Source organism: Falco naumanni, chromosome 4 (assembly GCF_017639655.2).
Source record: "Falco naumanni isolate bFalNau1 chromosome 4, bFalNau1.pat, whole genome shotgun sequence".
Taxonomy (NCBI): domain Eukaryota; kingdom Metazoa; phylum Chordata; class Aves; order Falconiformes; family Falconidae; genus Falco; species Falco naumanni.
In genome coordinates, this window is record NC_054057.1 from 42,090,854 (window position 1) to 42,109,347 (window position 18,494).

The window sequence follows — 18,494 nt, forward strand, 5'->3', positions numbered from 1 at the left end:
AAACCTGGAGGTCTTCTAATACATAGCTTCACATTTCAGCCTCTCTTCATAATGAGTCTACCAGTCTCTTCCATGGTTAAAACATAAATTACATGTTAAAAGAATGCAGCATGAAAAGTTTATTTAGAATATTGCAAAGTCAAAAATTCTTCAGTTAGGGAATGGCTGCCTGCACAAGCTTGATTTGTCCCTCTTGCACATATACATTAGGATATTGTCTTTAATCAAGTACTCATATATTACCCTTTGACAAGGCCCCCTGCTTTATTCTATACACAGCAGAGATGGTTCTGTATGTGGTTGTATCCTTTTTCTGACCAGACTATTCAAATCCTACTGTCAAGGTAGGGATATTAGTTTCCTCAGGAGCTTTTTTTATAGCTCTCATCACAATCATTACTCAATCTTCATAATGCACCCTGGAAAGTCAAAATGGCATTATCCACACTTTTAGGGCAACCTGCAAACTGAGATGACAAAAGCTTAATTTCTGAAAACATACAGGGGTCTCAGGGTGTTCACTCTCAGATTCCTAACACTTCAATATGTTCAAATTATGGACTTAAGTTACTTGTACAAAAACTCTTCTGCAAATCAATCTTGAGGATCTCAATTCCAATGTAAAGAAACAAGATAAAATCTTCAGTCACTGTTGAGCAACAAACAAAACCGCAACAAAGACAGAGTTGGGACCCCTGTCTCCACAGATGTATTCAGCTGCCTTATCCATAACAACTTCCTTTTACTTCCTGCGTCCCCTGCTTTAATCACTGCACACATCCAGACTTTGCAACCCATGGGAGAGCAGTACTACCCAAAGCAGTATTCTCCTTTACCCAACTGATAACCCAAAACCATCCAGTTTATGCAGCAAACTTTTAGTTTAAAATTGGTTTGGGCTTACTTAACCAGCAAGTACTTCATGTTATGATGGTGATCCACAGGAAAAAATACCCCAAGATCACAAAAGTAAAGTTTCACAAGGCTATAGAATACAGTTTGTCCTGCCCATTCTAATCCTCGATGAGTATGTCCCTAATCTTTGCTTTTTCTTTAAATGCTGGTTTGCTGTATATAGTTATCATTGTATATAGTTTACATAAGCCACTCATACAAAGCCTCAAGACACTGCATTAAGTGACCACAGCAACAAACTATCATTTTTCCTGTGTTCCACCTTTAGAGCTAGCTGAAATCAATACACAAGTGACTGTAGCTTTCACACAAGTATATTATTTTCCTGCCACACTGAGACTACAGAAACAGCACTTCTGCTCAGGCTTTTGAGAAAAGCATAGGCTGGTGGCCCATGCCTTTCTGTTCATCTTCCCCAGGTTCAACCCCCCTGCACCTTTCTTTCCATTTGACCGCCATTATGAGGTATCAGTTTGTCTCCCTCAGCTTCTAAACCAGTCTGCTCCACCTCTCCATGGCTTCTTGCTATGGGGTTTGGGGCTTCTTGCTTTTACCCAAAGCACTTCAAACACCTTTCTCAAATACGCTTTTTCCATTGCCTATTATCTCCCTTTACTTCTATCAAATGGCTCTCCCACTGACTCTCAGAGGCTTCCTTCCACATCCTGGGTGGACATAATATTCCAGGATTGTCTGGTGCTCAGAGGTCTTGTGAGAATATATGAACTGTCTTCATTCAAAGGCATACAAATCTTCACAAAATGTGGACAGACTTCCATGGTCAAGGACACGTGCCTAACACAAGACTTTCTTTCATCTCAGCAAGCTTAAACTCCTCAGCCCCAAATGCTAAGACAATAGAACTGTTAAAAAAAAAAAAAAATCAAATAGTGAAAAATTTCAAATGAGGGAATAAAAGTTTGTCCTACTCTCAGCCTTGGAAACAGCTGAGTATTTTGCATAAAAATTCCAGATTTCATCTGAGGCAGACAACTGACATGGAAATGTTCAGCCTTACTGCTTAAAGTATACCAAAAATATGAGCAAGTGAACACATCTTATAATGAGAAATGTGCTCAGCCCTGCCTGTAAGAGAGATCACCTATTGTTAGAAAAGATCATTTCCTGTTATTAGTTTCAAATGTACCAGCATTAACTTCAAATGACCTTTATTCATCTTACAAAGGAACAGAACAAGAACAGAGGGAGGAACTAGATAGTTTTAACTTCACATTACTTTAAGCCTTCAGTCAGATAAAAAGGGCTCCTACTCTCTATTAATAAATCACTGCACAGGAGGAAGGTTGACTATATCCCTCAGAGCAACTACTCTGAAATCATTAAAAAAATAATTTAAAATATTAGCAGAGTTAATATATGCGTTATTGGATTTTGCTACCTAACTTCAAAATGTAGCTTTAAGTTATAAAAATGAAAAAGAAATGTAACATTTCATGATGACCAAAGCTCAGTGCTGGCCCACTAAACCACCAGTTTTAGTAAGTTCAAAAGAACAAAACCCCTCAGTTTCCAGAAATGCCAATTAATAAAGATGTCATCAGTCATTCACAACTAGGATTTAAAAAAAAAAATCCTATTCAGTATCAAGAATGCATATGAATGAAGAGAGGAGAAAACAACTGCGAACTGACCTCCAATTTTAGATAACTTAAAAAATCAAGTTTTTTTCACCCAGAAAACCTTCAGTAATTACAAAATCAGAGACTAAAATGCAATTTAATCCTTTAAACTGATTTACAGTAGAAAATATTATGTTGTATAAGAGCCGTAATTGTAACGAATGACTTAACTGTGTACCAGGTCTGGCTGGAATGGAGTTAACTTCCCTCACAGCAGCCCATCAAGCGCTGCGCTCAGTATTTGTAGCTAGAACAGTGTTGATAACACAACACTGTGCTTTGGCTGTGGCTCAGCAGTGCTTGCACAGCATCAAGGATGTCTCCCCAGCCTGGGGAACGGGCAACGGGTTGGGAGGTGGCACAGCCAGGACAGATGACCCAAATTTGTCAAAGGGTATTTCATATCATAAAACATCATACTCGGCAACAAAACAGAAGGGGGAGGGGGGCATTCGTCATTAAGGCATTTGTCATCTGAAGCAACCACTGTGTGTACTGAGGCCCTGCTTCCCAGGAAGCGGCCACACATCACCTGCGGATGGGAAGTAGAGAATAAATCTTCTCTCTTTTGCTTTGTTTCTATGTGCAGCCTTTGCTTTTTTCCCATTAAAATTGACCCATGAGGGTTTTTTTATCCTATTTTCTCTCTCTGTGTCCTGCTGAAGAGGGGGAGCGAGAGAGCAGCCTGGTGGGCACCTGGCAGCCAGCCAAGGTCAACCAACCACTAACTGGAACCCTTGAAATCTAGTTTTGAAATGGAAATGTCTATAACCCCTAATGACTGAATCAGAAATGCAGTCATTTCCTACAGAGATGCTTTTTAGCAACTCATCACCAAAATCCCAGCCAGTGGTTGATAATGCCTCTCTCTTGGCTCCAAAATTCAGTGCAGTCTCACAAATGCAGAGCACCCTCCATGGTGACTGCCCTAAAAAATTGATCCTTTGAGAAACAACGTGTGGCATAAAGATTAGAAATATAACAGTAATAAATCACCATAAATGGAAAAGTTTTTAGTGACTATACTTCATGAGAAGTAATCCTGCATAGTGAAAGTATTAAGTGATCCCACAGATCTTTAACAAATCAAACTTCTCTGACTCATGACATCAGCAAGATATCTTTGAGAGGCCCAAAGACAGGATTGTGTAAATCCATTCATGAGGTCAGCATGAAACAACCAAGGACAGAGGGTCCATCTTACTCTACACATAAAATCTTGTGCTGGAAAAAATGCTGCTTTCCCCCCCCCCCCCCCCCCCCCCCCACCCCCAGTATACTTGGCACTTGGCAGCAAAGCCATCTATTAGCAAAACAAGATTAATTTTTCCTTGGAAAAATACACTGAAAATATAAATGGAGCCTAAAAGATTGATTATTCTCTTGAGGGTTTTGCCACCCACCCTTAGTCCAGACTCATTTGCAGTAACGGAAGCACGTATCAGTTGAACAAACAACACAGGAGTCCAAATCCCAAACAAAACCAAAAAAAAGAAAAGCACAAATTCAAAATGGTGGATCCTCATGCTCTTATTCTGCATTAAGATCCTCTGCTCTTACTCTCCCCTTTCCATACTCTGCATAGCCCCACAGACTATGGCATCACCATGTCTGATGTCCAGCAAGGAAGAAGTATGCAGGGTAGAATGAGAGGATGGGGTCCCTCACACCATGTTTGCCCTGAAAGTAATGTTCACAGACCTACAGTCTTTACCACACCCTGAATATTTATGATTTTGTTTCAGTATGTTGTGTTTGAAGTTTGCCCAGAGCCATCTGCTCCTTCTGTGCCCAGCAAACACAACTACTTCCCAAAGGTCACCATCTGCTAATACATTGGTTTTCACAGACTGGCAAAAAATCTTCTCCACAGTACAGGTCCTAGAGGCGCATCTTGGCAAAGATGCCTCTGTTTGGATCTGCTTCTTCCATAGAGCACCTATATCTATTGAGTTTGCCTTGATTTTTCTTGCTTCTTACAAACATAATGGCAAGACAGAAAAAAATTACTTTGTAAATTAGATTTTTATTAATATGACTAAAAAAATTGTTTACAGGTAAATTAAATGTAAAGAACAAATCCAGACTACACTCAGTAAGACTTCCTCTTAGTTGACTGATCCCTCTAATGAAGGATTCCTAATATTATCCTATCTGACAAAACTAGTTTTCAGTCTTGCCCACATAGTCTAACACCACACATAGCTCTAAACCCCATTCATCTCCTGCTCATATCAGAGGTACATTTAAGTCCCATCTAAGACCCAACATCCCATCTAAGACCCAACGTTAGCCCGTACCCAATCTGCCCAAGCATTGCTTCTCCCAATGGCAGTAAAACATTGTCTTCCCACTGTCACTCAATTAGAACTATTGTCCACAGTAAATCTAAACAGCCATCTGCAACACAAGAACTGGGAATGGCCCACAGGGCAGACTCAACTGTCCTCAAGTTTTTTATATGAACTGGAAAACAAAACAAAAATCCCCTGAGAGTGCATTTTGCAATTCTTTCATACAGTCTTTAGAATGCACACAGTTATATTTTAGAATTTTTTTCCTCTTCATATAGTAAAAAAGCCATTTTTACAACTCACAGCTCTGAAGCATTCATCACAATAGTTGAAACTTTCTGAGAGAAGAAAGTTTCTCATTCAAAGATGTTTTAAATTTGAAAAGGCCAGCACTCCAACACTACAAAAACAATTGCAATTATATGGAGTATAAAGGTTCAAGTGCCGTCACCAACATTAAATATACTGTCTTTCTATACACATCATTCAAACATTGCACAAGTCTGTCTGTGCTACCCTGTAGAGTACGTCTGAGCAAGTCTCCAACCATCTGCAAATCTCTGCGCTGGAATTCCCTGAGGACCTTCACAGTTTTGCCAGGGAACTACTTCTAACAAACAAAAATCTTGGAATCCGTGTCAGAACAGTTAAAATGCTGGATGAGTACAAATTAAAATGTATAAATAGTAACTCTGGAGATAATGTCACTATAATGTGGTCTCTTTATACTGAGGATGGTGAGAGTGGCTCACAGGAAAAGCATGGGCAAAAGTGTTCCAGACTCCGGGATGTGTGGGGACAGGAAATTGGAGACCGTGAGAGATCAACAGTTTCAGAATGAGAACAAGACGGCATCCTTCATTTGGATGTGTCACAACAGCATGTGAACAGTAGCTGGGATCCAAGTAAAATTACAACTGCAAAGAGGGCAATCTGAGACTGTTGCAACAGGCTTACATACAAGCGAGTCACCTAGGCTCCACTCCATCAGAAGTTATTCCCACTAAAATTACTTCATTGCTTCTGCCCAAGAAATTATTTTTATGCCACTAAGTATGATCCTCAATGCCTTGCACCTTGATTTGCTATTGAGCAAACTGGACATAAGTCATGTCCTTTTCTCTTAAAATACAGCAGTAATGTTCTCCAAAGTCTGCACACACAGAGGCTACATAAAGAACAAGCCAGCGGCAGATCAAGCTATTTTACCCCAACTTCCACCAGCAATTGTTGTCCATTCAATTTGTGAAACAAACTTTACATCAACATTTTAGAATCAGTAACAAAACTCCATGCAGCTGAGGAGAGATGATGTTGCAACCTTCCTGTCAGAGATAAACTATCAGGTCTCCTGTACACTCCCTTGGTATATCACTTGGTATGTTCTTTGTTTACCTAGTTTATCTCCAAGGAACAGAAGTCTAAGGAAGGAGGTGACAGATTTCTTAGTCTACCACAACAGAAATAGATCTGCCTTTACCATATCTCATCTCCAGGTAGAAAATGAAAGATCAATAAATATATAATCTAAATGCAACCTGATAAATTACCACAAATTTTAATATCCTCTAAAATTAAACTAGTGACAGAGCAAGCTCCTTCAAACAGAAAGATATTTATCAGATGTAAAGGGAGTAAGGAGAAAAAAAAATACATCGCTATATTTAAATGCCTCTTATAGATTTGCTAAATCCTGAAATATGAAAAAAAAAAAAAAAAAACACAACAACAAAAAAAAACCACTCCAGGGTCTGAACTAAACATACACTCACTGTCTTGCTGTTCTCTCCATCAGCAAGGAGAATGGTCAGGCAACCACCACAAAAATGATGAACTCATGAGCACTCTGAACAAAGTACGCAGTAAATCACAAGCACATGTGAGCTTGCTCTGCCTGCTCTCCAAGGTGGACAGAAAATGCGTAACTGCTGGCTGGCTAGGGCATCAAGACTGAGCTAGTAAGTCCTGCTGAGAGGTAGGATATGTTCACTCGGGCTCAGCGCCATGCAAACAAACCATGGTCATGCAGCCTTTAGTTGGCTCATAGTACTAGCAGAGCTCAGGGGCATCTACCCACTGGGTACAAGAAACATATAACCCAAAAATGCACAAATTCACATCCACAGAAAAGACAGGCAGCCACAACAACAACTGGGTGGGGCACGCTGAGAAACTCCAAACATTCTCCTCCCTGCAAAAAAACACCAAATAAAAAACAGCCAAAACCTACCTAATAAATCTTCCAAATAACACAAGGGCCACAGTGGTCCAAAAAGTGTAGAAAATTCACACAAAGAATCAAGCCAAGAACTTAACCTAAAAATACAGCATAGGATGTAAAGAAGATTGACCCCAGAAGGGATGTAAAGTCTGACTTCAGAAAACTGTAATACAGACCAAGGGCGCAAGTTGTAGTCATATATTACAAAAGGTAACCAAAACAAACACTAATAAGCAGCAGAAGCCAGCATATGACAGGAGCGGGGTGGAGGATCTGTAAAACTTTCATGAACAACTGCCAAAAAGTCAGGGAACATTTGCTGCTGTGGCATAAGAAAGAGGCTGAAATGAGGCCAACTGAGAGCAATGCAGCCCAGAAAAAAAAGTGCAGAGGAAAAGGGTCTGAAAAATCTAGATTTAAGCAACACCGACATGCAAGCATTACAGAAAATAATGGGACACTGTGCAATTATACCCTCTGGTCTCTGCTAACAGTTAGCTAATGTGAGGTCTCTCATGTCTGTCACTCAGATGCCATGTAGCTGGCACCTTATATACTACTCATGTTAGTAACTATCCTCATGTCTCCTACAGCTCCTCTTGTCTGCTTCCTTGGTAAGGATATGCCATTTCTTATTCCATGAAGTTAAGGGATCATTTGCCTTTTAGGTGCTCATACAGAAGCTCCTTACAACCTTTTATTCTGCCGTTTATTGGTTATTTCTTGGAAAATGATATATGAAGCAGAAGCCTGCAGTGCAACTCAGGTTGCAAAATCCATGCCCACTGTACACACCCCGTGCCACCTTTGCCATATTGGTTGTTGTCTCATGCAGTCAGTTCCTCTGTCCCTGTATAACCAAGGGCAGGGGAGAGGGACGACCTATCTTTTCCATTTAACTGTAAGCAGATTCCAAAATCCTTAATTTTTTTCTGCCCTCCAAGTTACCTTTCTGCCACTCAGTAATGAACATAAAAGCCCAGACTATTGAAGGCACCGTGATGTTACCCTAGTGCTTTAGAAGGAACTTCCTTTCTAAAAGTTGGAAGTAAAAAAGGAAAAAAATAGTAAAGTCCATAAAATCAACCTCCAGTTAATGCCTGCAGCTTGGCACCCGCAGGCTATTTTTAGTTCAACTCTAGCTAGAATGTGACAGTAAACACCATTTTCTTGAGATTGTAAAATCTCCATTTTGTTCTTTATTTTGAAGTGGGAAGGAAAGGAAAGTGAATGGAAAACAACAGAATTAAGACGGGTAGTTTCATACCAGAAAATAACACAGCAGTCAATTCAGCCTTGTATGTTTAAATTTTCGTTTATTTTCAACTCTAAATGTCAGATATTCATAAGAAATTTCAGTTGCAGAGGGGAAAACCACAGAAAATATTGTTTTGTCCCAAATACAATTTCAAAAACTACCAAAAGACAGGTGTTTGTGAAGAGAACTGAATCATTGCAAATGTTAAACTTTGGAGTAGTCTGTTAGCTGAATCACTTAAGACGGAATAATTTCTTATACAATTCAGTATGTAGGCAGCCTCCTATAAATGTGAATCTCATATTTACATCATCAGCCTCTCAAATATCATAACAACAAGCAAAGTAAAACTGTTAGAAGCATAGGAAACTCATACAATTCCAGAACTACAGCCACGTGAACTGAGATCAGAAGATGCCTAAGGTCACCAGTAAAATCAAGTGTTGCAACCTGGTTCTGACTGCCTTTTCTTCACCTACTCTGATCTTTGACTCATCTGAGTATACAATTTCTAACACCTACAAATTGTTTGTCTGTACACCTAAAAAACGCTTACACAATAAATCTACCTCATTTGCAAAGATTGCAAAGGCTCATCGCCCCACAGTCCCTGGCTCAAGCTCACACTTCCCCATGCACATCAGGAACTGGATGCCAGTCCTGCCACAGCTCTCAGGGAAAAAGACACAGGTTGTCCTAGACTCCTGAAGCTATAAGACCCAAGCAATACATACCAAAAAATCTTAGCCACATGCTCAAGGGAAAACACTACAGTGAGAACATGATATCTTGGGGATAGTTTTTTAGTGTTGATGGTAACAGGGAAACTAGGCTACTCCATTTGTCAGTTATCTAAGTAAAATGGGCAATAAAAATACATCCAGTCCCCACATCCCACCCCCAGAAAAACACGTGCTTCGCAGACTCTCACTTTAACATCCTTAAACTGAGATCAATCATTAAATCATCCTCCAAGCCTGGCCTTCAATTTTAGGATCTTTAGGAGCCTCAGCTAAAGCTTGTTACAGTTAATAGGAAAATTCCAAGTAATTTCAGTTTATCCCTTAATACAGCCATTATCCCAGAGAACCACTCAGATGGTGATAACTGGCCAGAAACAGTGGGCTCATCAGACAAAAAGCAGATGTCTCTAATACAGACACGTACACACAACCTCATCAACCAGCCAGCTTTTACAGTGAGTACAGAAAAACAGGTATTTTCAAGAACAACTTGGCTCATCCTGCAGAAGATATTTAAAACATCTTAAAATGTAAAAATACATCTTCAAAATACCTACAATATCTTTAGATATCTTACAAAGACACCTAAAGTCAAGTGAAATGAACTCTATCCAGAGTTCTTGCACTCTTCATCATGTTGTCTTTACATCTCCTGTCATGCTGTACTTCTGTGAGCTGCTTCAAAATGAATTCATGACCAGTTTCCTGACTCTTCAGAATTCTAGAGCTGCAAACAGATGCCAGTACTGAGTTTAGTGTGGGATCAGTTTTCAGATGCAGAAACTATCAGCTGCATACAGCACAGTGTTTTTTAAATTGAGAGCTGAATCACCGGATTTTTTCAAACTGTGCCTGTAGAGCAATATGTAAAACCAAACTAAAAGAGTGGTTATTTATGATGTGCAAAGGAACAAGAAGGGCAAGGTACCCTTTAAATATATCCATTATTCATTCCTACTGAATACACATGAATTCTGCTTCAAACAGTGAGAGATATGTTGTGAGAGATGCCCTTCTAATAAAAACAAAGCAGGAATGTTAGTACCAGAAGGTTCCCTGCAGGCTAAAAACTGACAGTTGGCTAGGGTAGGATCAGAGCAAAAAGTGGGGTGTAGCAGCAGGGCCTGCTTACACACAGAAAAAAATCTGAAAGAAAACGAAGGCTCCACAAATGACAGAAATTATTCCAGAAAAGAACTGAAAACGTTTAAAAACACACACACACACACACACAAAAAAAAAAAAAAAAAAAAAAAAAAAGGCAACCCAAAGCCCCAAACCGAAAAAAACCCTCATTGTTTCAGAAAAGGAAGGGCAGGCATCCCCAAGGAGCAAACAGGAGCTGTACGTTGCATTTCTTATCAGAGATGTTACCTAACAATGAGTGAGAAAGAGGGAGGGAAGAGAAAGAGACCAGTTACAAACCACTCCAGTTGTAAAAACTTCTCCCTTTGTTAACTGGTCTAGTGGAAAGAAGGTGAGAATTTTAAAGAAGGATCATTGTTATTTAAATGCTATCTGGTGCTGCTTTTTCAAAACTTCCTTAGAAATGCATAATAAAATCAACTGTCTTTTAGTTCCAAGCAGTAAAGACACAGGCTTGGCTTTTGCGGGGCTGGTTTTTTCCCTTTACTGGCCAGGTAGAACTAGGGGAGAAGTCATTGCCTCTTATAAAAGAGAGGAATGACATTCCTAAATCTGTATACATTCTACCCTCTGGTTGCTTTTAGGTTTTGAAAACATACACTGATGAGCTTTATCATAACTGTAAAGCCTTCTACTTGGGAAATAAAGTAGACTGAAAATAACTTTGTCATAACTTTCAGTACTGTTTATTTTACTTTGTCACCTCTAATAAGCAGGAACTTATCCCTCCCAAGACAAGCTAAACTTTTGATTTTAAGGGGAGTAGTGGCAGGGATAATCTGATATTAACGATACAAACTCTATATGCCACTTGTATGCAAGGAAACAGAAGTGGCACACAATGTTAAAAAAGAACCACTGAAAGATGCTAATTTTCTTAGACATGAAATAGTTTGCATATTTTTTAGAGATTTGTTTATCTGGAAGGGAGAAGGCTCAGCCTACATTAAGCCAGCATGCTATCCCCTTTTTAATATCTCAGGAAACATCACATTCTACAGGTAAGTTGCAACCAGGATTTTGGTCTGCCCTGTTCAATTCAGCTGTGCAGGGAGGTATATTCCACAGAAGTCAAATACAACTTCTGTACAGCCTGCACAAATCAAATAGGCTGAAAAAAATATAAATTTAAATGCACTGAAATGGTCATTAATTGCAGAGAATTTTGTCCAGATCCCACAGGACCCTCATGCACTGGCATTAATAGGAAAAGGCACAACTTCTTGCAATTGCACAATATGCTTTCCAACATACTTATTTGAGTTACAGAGATTAAACACAAACTTCCCAGGTTCCAAACCATTATTGTCCTTTTCCTTGAAAAATGTTATTATTTTCTGCTGTGGGAAAACATAGTTACTCACAGCAGTATGTTTGATCATCAGGTCTCCTGTCAACTTCAATGAACATTCATATATTTTGAGAAATGGTAAATACTGCAAAATCAATTCTAGTATAACACAGAAAAGAAGCATGAAGACAAACACTGTCTCTCTACAATGGACAAGCCCCAAAAAGCACCATCCCTGCCACTCCATGCAACTGCCTATGTAAAGCACATTTGATACATTATGCCTTGATGCTTAATCAGGCCAAATAGGAGTAACTCCGGGCAGGCACTTCATGGGCATTATTTCCATTAAGACACTGGGTTTATGTTATTTTCCTATCACAAAACTTAAACACACATTTTAAGTCCTGCCTCCTCTAAAGATATAAAGGGAGTATTTTCCAAAGGATAGGAAGTTTTGAAAGGAGGAGGCTCTGATGTTTTTTCTCTGAAAGATCTCCCACTGCTGAACCGGCGTGCATGCACTGTCATGGGACTGTGTCCAACCTACTGTAACCCTCAGGAACGTGGGCCTCTAGAAACTCACCTTCAACTAGTCAGTGTTTGAAGGGGACTGTTCTGCGTGATGGCTTGCAGCCATCCAGGGAGACCACATTAGCAATGAGGCAATCATTGGTGGAACAAATAGTGAAGCTCAAAGCCTGCCAAATGAAGGATGGCTGCCTCTTCTGACACTTCCAAAATATGTTGGAAATAGGTACATAATGTAAGAGGACAGTGAGCAAAGAAATAGAGACACCATACACCCAGCACAAGACAAGAGAGCTCCGAGAAGAAAGTTCAATGCTGCCACAACCACTGCCAGACCACAGCACAGGAAAGGAATCCTAAGAAATTCATAGATACAGGTACAATGTACACACATCATTACAGACAGTTGTTACACTGCTGAATACCAAGCTTATTATTTCTTTTACTTCCTCACCTGTTTACATCCTTCTCTTGGCACTTACAGATGAAGTATAAGTTCTTTTCAGGCAGATACTGGGTTATTTGTGTTGAATCTACTCCGCTCTCCTGAGACCCCACCTGGAATATGGCACTCAGCTCTAGGAACCCCAACACAAATAGGCCATGGACCTGTTGGAGTGAGTCCAGAGGAGGGCCACGAAGGTGAACAGAGGACTGGAGCACCTCTCCCATGAAGACATGCTGAGAGAGTTGGGGATGTTAAGCCTGGAGCAGAGAAGGCTCCAGGGAGACCTTACAGCTGCCTTCCAGTACATAAAGGGGGCCTACAGGAGTCAGAGAGGGACTTTTTACAAGGGCGTGTAGTGATAGGGCAAGGAGTAATGGCTTTGAACTGAAAGAGGGTAGATTTAGATTAAATATGAGAAAGAAATTCTTTACTGCGAGGGTGGAGGAACAGGTTGCCCAGAGAAGCTGTGGATGCCCCATCCCTGGCAGTGTTCAAGGCCAGGCTGGATGGGGCTTTGAGCAACCTGGTCTAGTGGAAGGTGTCCCTGCCCATGGCAGGGGGGTTGGAACCAGGTGATCTTTAAGGTCTCTTCCAACCCAACCCATTCCATGCTTCACTTTATGATTTTATGAATTTGAACAGCTCCTAGTAAAGCACTTATGCTAGGACTAGAGCCACTAGATACTGCCCTAATCCAGGTATTTGCTGAGAGCTGACATAGCGGCAGCCATTTTCTCTGCCAGAATTCAACCAAGGTGTTCAGACAGACACCTACACTCACGAAGTCACCATGCCCAGGGGTTCACATCAGCGTCATTCAAGGTATTTGAGGTCTACAGACCAGCAGTGTCCAGGCAATTGGCTACAAAGGCAGAGGAAGGAAGGAGAAGAGGCAGGAAAGGCCTGGCAGCAGCTAAGTGAGAAGTTACACTCCATTCCCTGACCCAGACCTGTGTCAATATGGTGTGTTAACGCTGCTTGTCCCAAAGATGTATCAATACTGACACAGACACTGCCTATACCAGACTTCTATAATGTGTGAGAAGCACACATCTGAACAGCTCGTCTGTCACTGTGCACATGGTGCAGCTCATATGGCATACGGCACTGGCATGGGGAGCGGAGCGTAGATGCAGTTCGTACCAGAGAAAAAAATATTTTTGGTTAGCTTAGTCTAACTCCTGCCACTCAGAGCAAACTGAACAGTGTGTGCACTATTGTATCCTCCATCTCTGATCATGTCAGTCCCAGCTCACACTGTCACACCACTGACAACAGTTTTAGTTCAGATCTGGCCCTCAAATCAACGAGGCATCAGATGGCAAGCGGCAGGCTGCTCCATCCAAAACACCCTGTTCTTCAGAGTGGTTTTCTACTCATTTGCTGCACGCCTGTAATAGCCCAGGGGGTGGGGAGAAGCTCCTGGAGGACTCCTGGCAGGTTCACCCTGTTGGATTCTGCTTGCAATGCGAGCTCCTCATCCCACCCCCACAGCAGTGGGAGCAAGCGATGGTCAGGGTCAGGCCTTCGCTTGCAGCCCCAGAGGCAGCTCAGCAGAGCAAGATCTGCAAAACACATGCCTGAGAGCTGGCAGCTCATGGGAGATGGAGCAGGACAGCAAAAAGGGAGTGGGATCCACTTACCTGACAGGGAGAACAGCAGGGAAGAGATTGCAAGGAAAAACTTGAAGAGGGTTTGTGATGTTTGCCTGGCTGCATGCAAACATTCTTGGGATCCTAAAAAATGCTAGACCTGTCTAAGTAAATTTGCTAAAGAAAAATGGTGGGGAAAATATATTTGGCATTGCTAGGATACCAGGTGGCTTCACTGTTTGGCAACCATCTGGTCTCAGTTTTCTCTTTGTTAATAGCACCAGCATCAAATGAGACAGAAATAGGAAATGTTAACTATTAAAATATACACAATTAGACAAATAAAGGCTACCATAAAGCAAAGGGAATCAGCAAATGGACAGCAGTGTCAAACACATGGCAATTCATTTAAAAAATAAATAAATAAAGGCAAGGCCATCCTGAATCATAACTAAATAGCAGCTAATTCAATGCTTGTAGTATTACATATGAATTATGGCATTTTTGTCAATGGTTTATCATTGTCCTCCCCTCCAGCTACTCCACAGTGAAAGAGAGCAGAAACAGCCAGAAATATTCAGATTACAAAGAAGGCAACTCAACACGGAAGAGAAAAAGTAGAGGAAGGAGGGGAACAGCAGCAGGGCCAGAGCTCTAGGTGAGTACAAAGGACCAAACCAAAGACCCACATGTATTGATCTGTCATTTAAAATTAAATTAAAAAGAAACCATATTTGAATTTCACATGGAATTTTTTTGTCAAAGATAGTGGTAACTGCACAAAGCACTTAAGATTTCTCTGAAGTCTCATTGCTTCAAGATGGTTATTACCATCCCAAAGTAGGATCAGTTATTTAAAATATGAAGCATCTGCAAGGCTAATTTTTCAGATGGGAGAGAGCAAAGACAATCTGCAGGTTCATTTGCCTCCATGAAGAATCCCTTGTTTGCACATATGCAGTAGGCAATTACGTGACATGTTACTTTTGCACATTATTAATCTACACCTACAACAGGTCTAATTGCAATTTTGTGGGCAGAGTTTAAAGACTTTAGTGCAAAGTGTTTGCCTTTTTTATTTTAAAGATTAAATAAACCACCAAGTAGAAACAGAAAAATAACAACTATAGCAAGCAAATCTAACTTAAAAATTGAAGCAGAGAAGCAGTTCAGTAACCAGAGACCCTTATGGCCTCTGCCACTTGACTTCATGGTTTTATTCCAGCTGTCAGAGAAAACAATAGATAAAAACACAGCACGAAGATTGAATATTTGAAAAATGCAACTATGTCCCATAAATGCCAACATATATAATGTAATCATTGCCATCAAAGACTAGCATCCATTTATTACCATGGTACATTGCGGAAACTTGCCATCACAATCATATTGTACACCAAGATCAAAACCGACTCAGCTGTGAGGTTAACTCTCAACTGGTAACTTGATTTTTTTATTTTTTAAAAAAATTTCTTTTTATTAACTTCTTTTCACCAGCACCGCATTGTGTAAACTTTTTTGCCCATTTCCACCTGCCAGGTAAATTTCTGACAAATACTTTATCCTCTGAAATTATTAATTACTGGTAAACACCAACTGAGGCTTTTATTGGTTCAAGTTAATAAAAGGAGTCCCGCTGAACAGAGATCAAAGGACACACCAGGCAGAGCGAGAAAGAACCTGTGATAAACATCAGGAGCCCTGAAAATACAGCAACACTGCCACAGGGCTGCAGCCCCGTGGCACCTGAGGGGAATCCTGTTCAAACCTGTACCGAGGGCTGTGCACTGGCATCTTTTACCAAGTGCACAATGCAGTGTTCATTGGAGCACCATAGCCTCAATACCCTATTTACACTAGTGATACCATGACAAAAATAACTACTGTGGAAACACTAGTTAACAGGAGACCAATGACCCTGTCTCTTCTCAGCCACCCATCACTTTGCTGAGTCAAGAACTAAAAATTTAAAGCACAGAAAATACATGACTAAGTGATGACGTAGAGAGCTCTTCAGAGAAAGAACTAAAAGTGACCTGAAAGAACATTCTTGGTATAATCCTACACTTCAAACTAATCTACGAAATTCCATCTCCATTTCTATTACTTTTTAATAGAAAATATATAAGATTTTCCAGTTTTATGGGGGAAAAGTACACATATATCTGTGCTGCCATGACTGTTAGCAAATACTTGAGGACTTGGAATTAAAGGCCACATCTAAATTGTATTTTGGTATGGATTTATAGAGTGTCATTTTGGTAACATGGAAATAATCAATACGTATCAAAGGTGGATTATTTTACTAAAACTCCCTATCATGCACACTTAATCTCCTAGAACTTCTTGCTTATGCTCTCTTTGATGTGATAACTGTTAAAAAGACTGTGTAAAAAAATTTAAATCTTTGCATAGTGTTTTCAAACTGGGGACACGCCATTCTCTCGGAGCTATTCAAGCCTGCCATTATTTCAGATGCTGAGAGTAGTATGTAAAGAAACCAGGCAGGCTGAGCTGCAGGAACACAAATGTTCGAGTTACTGCAAACATACTTGTTACCAAGATGCAGAGTGTTACTACTGTGTTTTGGCTTAGGAAAGCTATCCCCGACGAACTGAAATTGTTGCTTTTTTAAGTGTCAGTGGGTATTTATATCACAGTTCATCATAATCTTCTACAACAGTCTCATCTCTTTAAAAGGTATGAATTTAGTTTTTCTTAGACTGATCCATAAGTCAACACAAAGCTCCCAATTTTGACTATGAAGTAAGGAAATCAGTTCAGCAAATATGGTAAACTGTTCATAATTTCTGTTATTAAGTGTAATATATAGTAGTGACTGGCCACATAAACCATCACAGATGTCATAAACCAGGCTGAGTAACCAGCCTGGTAGCACAACAGTTTTCTGTAACATTTCCCACATTTAAACCTTGAATTTAGAAACAAACAAATTCAAGAAAACTGTACCAGCTGGTGGAAGTAAAACACAAACAGATCATGTTCTGTTTTTATTTGAAATGGGTAGGTGGTGATCAAGCATCTTGTATTTTAGAGTTCTCCAAGTCCTTGCCTACTAATTAAATTCAGACACTGACCAGTGACACATTTCAGTTTGACCTCAGCCACCTAATGCTCTCTAAAGAATGTACAGGGAAAAAGGTCAAACAAATTCCAACTTACTTTTAACTACAGCTTGAAATCCTCTGTGAACTCCACAACACATCTTGCTTCTTTAAATGTCAAAACAGCTTCAGCACAGCCCAGAGAAACTATCTTTCCCATGAACCTTTTTATGATTCCTTCAGCTTACACTACAGCAATTCCGTGACTCCAGTAATTACATACGTATCTTACAACCAAGAAAGACTCAGTAAGCAAAATAGGACACTATTCTATCTCCTCAAGAAAAACTCAAAAATTACCCAAGCACAGTATATAATATGTACTCCAAAGTGATACACAGCCCTTAAAGTTAGCACTGATTTTACTGAAAGTTCCATAACTAAATCCACATAAATCTGGTGTTTAGGTCAATCCGCTCCTTTTACCATAGCGGGATGGAAGTGCCAGGTGCAATTCCAGCTGATTCAGCTGGAATTTCTGCCAGGAATTCAAGGGAGTGTACATAGCTGCAGATGCTCGACCACATTTTGAATGGATGCAGTGTATGCTTTTCACGTGCTTAAGTTGCTCTGCCAGCCAGTGCAACGGAGACAGTGCCACAATCCCAAACTCACACTTCCTGCTTCAAAGCAAATACTGCCAGGTGTGCTACCTCCATCCATACTGGGATGCACAGGGACTTCAGATGAAGTTGAGAAAGGCTTCTCAGACCCCTGCTGAGCCATCACTCACGTTATCGGCTGACTCTCAATAAGGAGAAAGCAGAAAGCAGAGGCAGAGTTTGCTCCCAGACACCTTTTTGCAACACATTCTGAAATACCATCTATTTATTCTTTTTTCTTTGCTGAAAAAAATACAGACCCAGTGTAAGACCCACACTTAAGAATTATGAAAGTTTCTTGTAATTTACTCATCCATTTCTAAGTCCTAAACAGGTTAGAAATACCCACCTAAAACCCAATGTTGTAACGATGTAAAGGGTTCAAACCACTCCACAATAAGCCAGAAACACTACTGGCCATTTTTAATATATATTATGCCATTGACACTTGAGAAACTGAGTGAATAACACAAGGTGGATTTACCTCCACCATAGCTATTTCTCCAGCCCCTATCACATTAGCGTACAGGGATCACACAATAATTAGCTAGAACACAGAACATGTTCTGAAAAAGTCTGTTTGCCACAATCCTTCAACTCCCATTTCAATGAGGTCTAAATGTTTAAAGTGTTTTCTTCTTAACCTCTTCTTTCTCCCATGCTCTCCTGGGTTTTCTTCTCTTTTTCA

At 40.2% G+C, this 18,494-nt stretch overlaps 1 protein-coding gene across 2 annotated transcripts in view; it reads right to left on the reverse strand.

Moving 5' to 3' along the window:
* NEBL (nebulette) overlaps positions 1 to 18,494 on the reverse strand; it is a 269,278-nt gene that overhangs the window by 146,615 nt on the left and 104,169 nt on the right. The gene's annotated exons all lie outside the window — the stretch shown is intronic.